Source organism: Rhinoderma darwinii (assembly GCF_050947455.1).
Source record: "Rhinoderma darwinii isolate aRhiDar2 chromosome 2 unlocalized genomic scaffold, aRhiDar2.hap1 SUPER_2_unloc_7, whole genome shotgun sequence".
Taxonomy (NCBI): Eukaryota; Metazoa; Chordata; class Amphibia; order Anura; family Rhinodermatidae; genus Rhinoderma; species Rhinoderma darwinii.
Genome location: NW_027461731.1, coordinates 660,367 through 667,733, shown reverse-complemented (window position 1 = coordinate 667,733; position 7,367 = coordinate 660,367). Strand labels below are relative to the sequence as shown.

At 43.2% G+C, this 7,367-nt stretch overlaps 1 pseudogene; it reads left to right on the top strand.

Annotated features, from left to right (window-relative positions):
* The first annotated feature begins 738 nt into the window (after nucleotides 1-738).
* On the top strand, nucleotides 739-943 carry LOC142682090 (U2 spliceosomal RNA; annotated as a pseudogene).
* The last annotated feature ends 6,424 nt before the right edge of the window (nucleotides 944-7,367 follow it).

Below are 7,367 nucleotides of genomic sequence, written 5' to 3'. Positions count from 1 at the left end.
GTGTTAAAAAGGTTGTGTGTGAATGAGGTTGTGTGTAATATTGTGGGTTTGAGAGGACAGGATGTTGTGAATGTTTGGAAGAAGTTAAGTGTGACAGGTATGTCAAATAGGCAAAAAGACATAGTGTGGATGGCGATGCATGATATTTTGCCTGTTAGAGATGTGCAGAGGAGGAGGATGTTAGTTAGATTTGAGGTTTGTCCGAGGGTTGGGTGTGGTTCTTGTGAGACTGTAAGACATCTCTTTTGGGACTGTGATTATGCTTATGAGGTTTGGAGAAGAATGGGTGGTTTGTGTAAGGAATTGGCTGGGGTAAGTTTTATGGATTGGAAGGTTGCAATGTTTGCTATAGGTGCATGTAATAGGGCAAGTGATAGGGTATTATGGTTGATTATGGTGTGTATAATGGAGAGCTTGTGGGATGTGCGCAATTTAGGTATTTTCAAGCACAAGTGGGTACCAATTAATGATTGTGTGAGGATGATATTGTCGAGATTATATGTGGTTTATCGCTGGGATAGTCAGTGTGGTGGTGGCATAGACGCAGAGGGAGTTTGGAAATTTAAGAAATGGAGAAGGTTAGTGAAATACAGTTAATTGTTGTTTTCTATCTCTGTTTCAAATGTTGTCCCTTGTATTATTATGTTCCCTTTTTGATCGGAATAAAGTATTACCATGATGATGTATGACTAAGGCAACTTATGCCTTAAAGATGCAAAATGGTTCTTGCGTTGTACTGTTGCTTTAAGTTGAACTGAATGGTAAAAAAAAAAAAAAAAAAAAAAAAAAATCTGTTCTTATCAGTTTAATATCTGATACGTCCCCTATCTGGGGACCATATATTAAATGGATTTTTAGAACAGGGAGATGGAAATAGAGCTTGCTCTGTCCACTCCACGCATTGACCTGGTATTGCAGTATTTCCAGGACCGGTGCACCCTTTCCTTATGTGTTTACTAAAATCAGATTCCAAAAGTGCTTTTTGTGTTTACCATTGTTTTTGTCTTTCGGATAGGATCTCCCCTTTTAATCCCATTATTTCAACACTTGTTGGACAATGCATTTGTACAGTCATGTGTGATAATGAGCTAATTTATTAAATGCAATTAATTAATACATTGCCACCTCTTGTTTTGTGTCGTCTGTGTTTCTGTGTTTCCGGCATTTCACATTGGAACAGCTCATTCACCTTCCTTGTCTTCTCTCCGCCCTCCCTCCTAGGTAGGTTAAAGAGCTGCACCTGAGCCAGCCACTGATTGATGCAGCACCATAGTCAAATAGTGGAGTGGAGTAGGGGAACAGAAAACAGCCATTAATGCAGCCAGCCCGCCCGCCCGCCCGCCCGTCACAATGGACCTACCTGTGTACACTAGATGGATGTGATGGAATGTACTGTGGTCCCTACATTTCAAGAAGAAGTAAGAATTGCAGTTGCAACAAACCCTTGCTTGCCTACAAAGAGAGCAGCAATTTGGATTTGTTACTATGTTACCTGGAAGAATAACAAACTGTGCAAGGATGGAGGTTGTAGGAGCAAGGAGAACAAGTTGTCTGTAAAGTTGGTGGATGCCTATTTTCCATTTTGCAGTCCCTTGTCTCCCTCTTGTGGCCTCCTGGAGGCAACTAGCTGTGCAAAAAAAAAGACAGCCTGGTGGCCGGCTGTTGCAGTGTTGCCCTCTCAGGCAACACTGAGTGACTGACTGAGCCGCACCGTCTTATATAAAGTTCAGACGGAACTTTGCACGTGTCATAGTGGAGACCTCAGGAGCCAGAGCCAGCTTTCTGACATCATAATGGGGCCTCAGAGATAAAAGCCTGGGCCCAGGCAGTGTTGGTCAGTGCTGCTCAGCAGGCAGCACTGGACTGGATTAAAGCTGATACAAGGTGTGAAAGGAGAAGGGGTGGCAGTGGGCATGCACTTACTGCTGCTGCTGCTGCTGCTGCTGCCAGTGTTTGCACGGCAGGAGGGCATTTGGGCGTTGCCAGGAAGGCGTTTTTATGTCGATTCCTCCTCTTTCAGCACTGCATTGTGGTGCAAGCAAAAGAAGCAAATCCTGTCTTGCTTCCTCTCCGGCCTTTATTCACCTCCCGCTTAGTAGCTGTGAGTGTGTGTGAGCCTGCAGGGCCCCATGGAATTGCCTAGGAGTAGGCTGAATCGCTGCAAGGGGTGAACAGCAGTATTGGGCAGGCTCGGTCAACGCGCGGCACGTTCGGGTTATCGCTTCTCGGCCTTCTGGCTGAGATCAAGTGTAGTTCTGATTACTTGTAGTCAGTGCTGCCTGGTCTTGGTTAGGAGGTGCTCAGGTACCCTCTCTCTCGGCCTCGGGGGATCGTCCAGGTTCGCCTGGACTTCACCCCCGTGCTGCTATTTGGGAGAGAGGCTTAGTCCTGAGCAACGAGTTGCGATCCACATATCCCCCGTGTAGGCTTCGGCCGAAAAGGGGAAAAGCTGCGTAGACGTTACGTCACCAACGGGTGGCGTAACTTTCCTTGAAAACCCCTCACCATGGACGAAAGTCCTGGTGAGATACCGGCGTATGCCCGGATAAAGAATACAATCCGTGTAATTGTATCAGAAGAGAAGGCGACGACCTGCGGCCTGAAGTTCTTGGTGGAGACCGTGCTTGTTGGCATTTTCAACATTCAGAAGCGGGAGATATTGGCGGTACAAGACTATCCTAGGAGAAGAACATACGACATAACTTTTGTACAGAATGGAGTGTTCCAAGATCTGCTGGCGGCATACATGGTAAAAAACGATCCGAGACTGGACGGTATTGAATTTTACGAACATGTGTTGGACATCACTAAGATGATTGTGATAAAAATGTACTGCCCGTTTGCTGATTTAAAAGATGTGATGTCCTTTTTATCCCCCTATTTCAAAAGTGTAAAATGTATTGGCAAAATAATGAACGAAGTTGGAGTTTGGACGTCAAAGTGGAGATTTTTAGTAACTTGTTATAGAGATGCCAATACAGCAGGGGGGATAATGTTGCCGCCAGCACGCTTTAAATTAGGTGATATGGCAGGAGATCTTTTTTATACAGGAATGCCTCCATTCTGTAGAAAATGTCAAAAGTACGGTCACACCAAAGAGTTCTGCGAAAGCACCTGTAGGAACTGTGGCAGCTCTGAGCACGAGGCCAAAACTTGCCCTCTGGGGAAAAGGTGTCGTTTTTGCAGCCGAGTTGGTCATCTATATGCTACTTGTCCCCACAGATCGGAACAACGAGAGGTCCGGCCGAGGCGTCCAGAGCAGCCAGCAGGCCAGATCGCCCCCGCACAAGGAGAGGAACCAAGAGGTGAAGAGGCAGATGACATGGACACCTCCAGCAGACCCCCCCAAACAGGTGACCCAAAGGAGCAAAGGCGGTTTAAGAGAAGAGCCAGTGATCAGCGGACGAAAAAGCCCCCTCAGGAAACGGAGGAGATGGGTAGTTCGGATGAAGCTGATCCGCCTGGGCCGCAGGAGGTGCTGGGTCAGCCTGTACCTGAGGCAGAGGACCCGGGCGGAGCGGCAGCAAGGACTAAAAGGCGTAGGGCGTACTCAGAGGTGGCAGCGGGGGTGCCGATGGGAGTACCTGCTAGAGCGAAAGCAGGGAAACCAGTTGACGCGCCCCCGGAAGCACCAGCTGAAGGTCTCCCCCCTTCTCGCCAGTTGGGGGAGACAAGCATAGCTACCTCTGAGGTGACAGAAGTCCCGGAAACGGCCGCGAGTGCGTTTCCTGCCCCTATCGTAGGGGAGGAGGCTGCCATACAATATGCTCCAGAAACCTTGCCCGTGGAGTCCATCTGGGACCCATTTGCGATAAGTGCCTCAGGTATGGCGGGGGGTCAGCTGTCTGACATGAGTTCCTCTCCAATCTCGTCAAGTTATACAGTCGGTTTGAAGTCGGAGGGCGATGAGAGTTCGAGTGAGGTCTCTGGTAACGCCGAGGACTGCTGAGGCCACCTCGGGTAAGATTACATAAGACTGTCTCTTTTCCCTTTTCCTCATGGCAGAGTTAGGTGGCATTTCCTTAAATGTTAGGAGCGTGCATTCTAAGACGAGAAGAGCTGCCCTGTTTGACTATCTTTCTATTTTTTCCGCCACCGTTTTTTTCCTACAGGAATGCTGTATCCCACATCGCACGAACTACAACAAATATAAGGAAGACTGGAGACTCGGACCTTCAGTGTGGTCCGGGTCTAACGATTCCAGAGCCGCAGGTGTCGCCATTTTATTTAAAGGGAACGTTTTAATTGACAGTTTTAATGAAATTTTACCAGGTAGAATTTTATTGGTCAAAGCTTTTATAGACGGTATTAGATGGCAGTTTTTAAATTTTTATGGGTCCTCGGACAAGAATGAAAGAGCTAGAATGCTAGAGATTTTACCCCTTTTTTTAAACGATTCAGAGCCACTTGTTTTAGCGGGTGATTTTAATTGTATTTTAAAGGGGGAACGCCGGTTCTCTAACTCAGTAAGCAGGAATTATGACAAAACCTCCTCATTATTAAAAGATATAGTTACTGATTTTAAACTTACTGATGTTTTTAAGAAATGTAACAGCAATTTATCTGCAGAGGCCGGCGTCACCTGGAGCAATGTGAACTGTAGCTCCAGGATCGATTTTATATTCTGCTCTTATCAAGTACTGCCTTTTAAATGTGATCTTAATCCCAATGTTTTATCTGATCATAAATTATTGTATTTTAAAGTTAAAAATGATATTGGGAAAAATACTGTCAAAAAAGCCTGGAAAATGAACGTTTCCCTTTTAGATGATCCGCAAATTTTATCTGATTTTATTACCTTTTATAAGGGCTGCAGACGGGTAAGACATCCAAATATGTCCATAGTCTCATGGTGGGAGAAAATAAAAATAAAAATAAGAGACTTTTTCATAAAAATCGGAAGGAGAAAAGCAAAAGAAAAACAGGATTTTTTTGCTAATTTGAATACCCGTCTGCAGACCCAATACAAGTTCAGAGAACAGGGTATGCAGGTGGAGGAGGAGATTATGGAGATTAGGAAGGAGATCTCCCAGTGCCTGGAGCAGAGAGGTAAGGAAATTGTCTTTCGTTCAAAAATGAAACACCTCGAGGAAAATGAGACCTGCTCCAGGTACTTTTTTAAGAAAATTAACGATAAGCATACCCTGTTAGACAATGTTGATGGAGATACAAACACTGACAATATTTTAAAAAAGGTACACAGATTTTATGCGGATCTTTTTAATATAAAGCTTGTTAATGTTGATTTGATGAACGACTCATTGAAGGAGGTTGACGCTGTTTTAAATCCTGTCTCCAAAGATTTTTTATTACAGGATATTACGGAACAGGAGATTTTAGATACCATCAAGAGTTTTAAAACAGGTAAAGTCCCTGGCCCTGATGGTATACCCATAGAGTTTTATGTCACATTTTATGGAGTTTTAAAAGAGGATCTCTATTCCCTTTTTACTCAAGTTTTTAGAACAAAAGCCCTCCCGGGGTCCTGGAAGAAAGGTGAGGTGTCCCTGCTTTATAAAAAGGGGGACAAAACAGATATTAAAAACTGGAGGCCTATCACCTTACTGAACACAGACTACAAAATAATGGCCAAGATTTGCGCGAATAGGCTAAAGGCTGTTATAGAGAAAATCGTCCACTCCAACCAAGTCTGTGGGATACCTGGGAGGAGCATATGGGACAATTTAAACCTTTTAAAAGATGCTATTGGTGATACGAAGGAGAGAAAAGGCAGATTGGCGGTTTTATCCATAGATTTCGAGAAAGCCTTTGATAGAGTATCACATTTTTATCTTTTTAAGGTTTTAGAAAAGATGGGTATACCAGAAGGCTTTTTACAGTCTCTGAAGGCCTTTTATGAAAATTGTACGAGCAAGATTTTAGTAAAGGGTTTTAAGACACAGGATGTCCTTTTAAACTCCGGAGTGAAGCAGGGGTGTCCCTTGTCCCCACTACTTTTTATATGTGCGATCGAGCCTCTACTCTGCAGATTGAGGAATGACAAGCAGATATGTGGAGTCCCCCTGCCGGGCGGGGGGGGACTAGAGGCAAAAGTAGTGGGGTACATGGATGATGTCGCGGTCCTGTGCAGGGACGCCCCGTCACTGCAAAAAGCATTACAACAGATATACCAATTTTGCTGCTCCTCCGGTTTTAAAGTCAATTTTAATAAAAGTAATATTTTAAATATTGGCAATATGATTTTACAGGACATTCCAGTCCCTGTGTCGGAGTCTGTACAGATTTTAGGGGTCTCCTTCAATGAGTCAAACAATGGTTTTATCAGTTGGGACTTGGTGGCACAAAAAGTTAATAAGAAAATTTGTTTATGGAATCTTAGAAAACTGACAATGGAGGGAAAAATTTTAATCACAAAAATGGTGATTTTACCAATTTTATTATATCTAAGTATGGTTTTCCCTCCCCCTGATATTTTATTAAAAAAGATTACCAAGGCATGTTTTACATTTTTATGGAATTCTAGGATGGAGAAGCTCAGGAGAGAAAAAGTGATGTTACCAAAGCTAATGGGTGGTAAAGATTTTCCAAATATAAAAGCATTTCTTTTAATCCATTTTTTTACACTGTGTCTTAATACTGTTTTTAAGGAACACTACTGGTCTTATTTTATCCGTTTTAACACTGGCTATTTTATGAGGAGGTACGGATGGTTCTCTACGGTTTTAAGCTCGCCATATGCTTTTAACCTGCCAGACCAGTATAAGATTTTAGAAAAAATAGTGAACCTTTTTAACCTAAAAGACAAAAGAATAGAAGATGTAAAAAATAGTAAATATGTTTTAAAGGAAATAAAAGAAAATGTTTTAATAGCCCCCATTAGCAATTTTAATGAAAACAAATGCAAAATTATCTGGAGCATGGTTAATGCTAAATTCATTTTTAATTCACAGAAGGATCTGGCCTGGAGCTGCGCCCACGAGTGTCTTCCATGCCGGGCATTCCAGCATCGAAGGGGACTGACCAACTCGGCTGCGTGTCCAAGGGGAGGATGCCGCGATGACGAGACAGTCTTACATCTCTTTTGGCAATGTTATTTTTCACAACTTATATGGACAAAAATCCTCCCCTTGATGAAGAAGATAACCGGAATAAAGAGAATTACAAGTGAAGGCGTTTTTTACGGATGTCTGGAGTGCCCAACAAGGACTCAGAAAATTATGGCATGGAAGATTACTAACTGCGTTAAAGCAGCTCTGTGGGCGGCCAGGAATATTCTTTTATTCAAACATGAAATTTTATCTGTGAATGATATTTTAGGAATTTGTTTTTATGAAATGCACAAGTATTATCTTTTAGACAAAAAATTCTCTCCTGTTTTAAGTAGAAAATGGTTTTTTAGCGAATGG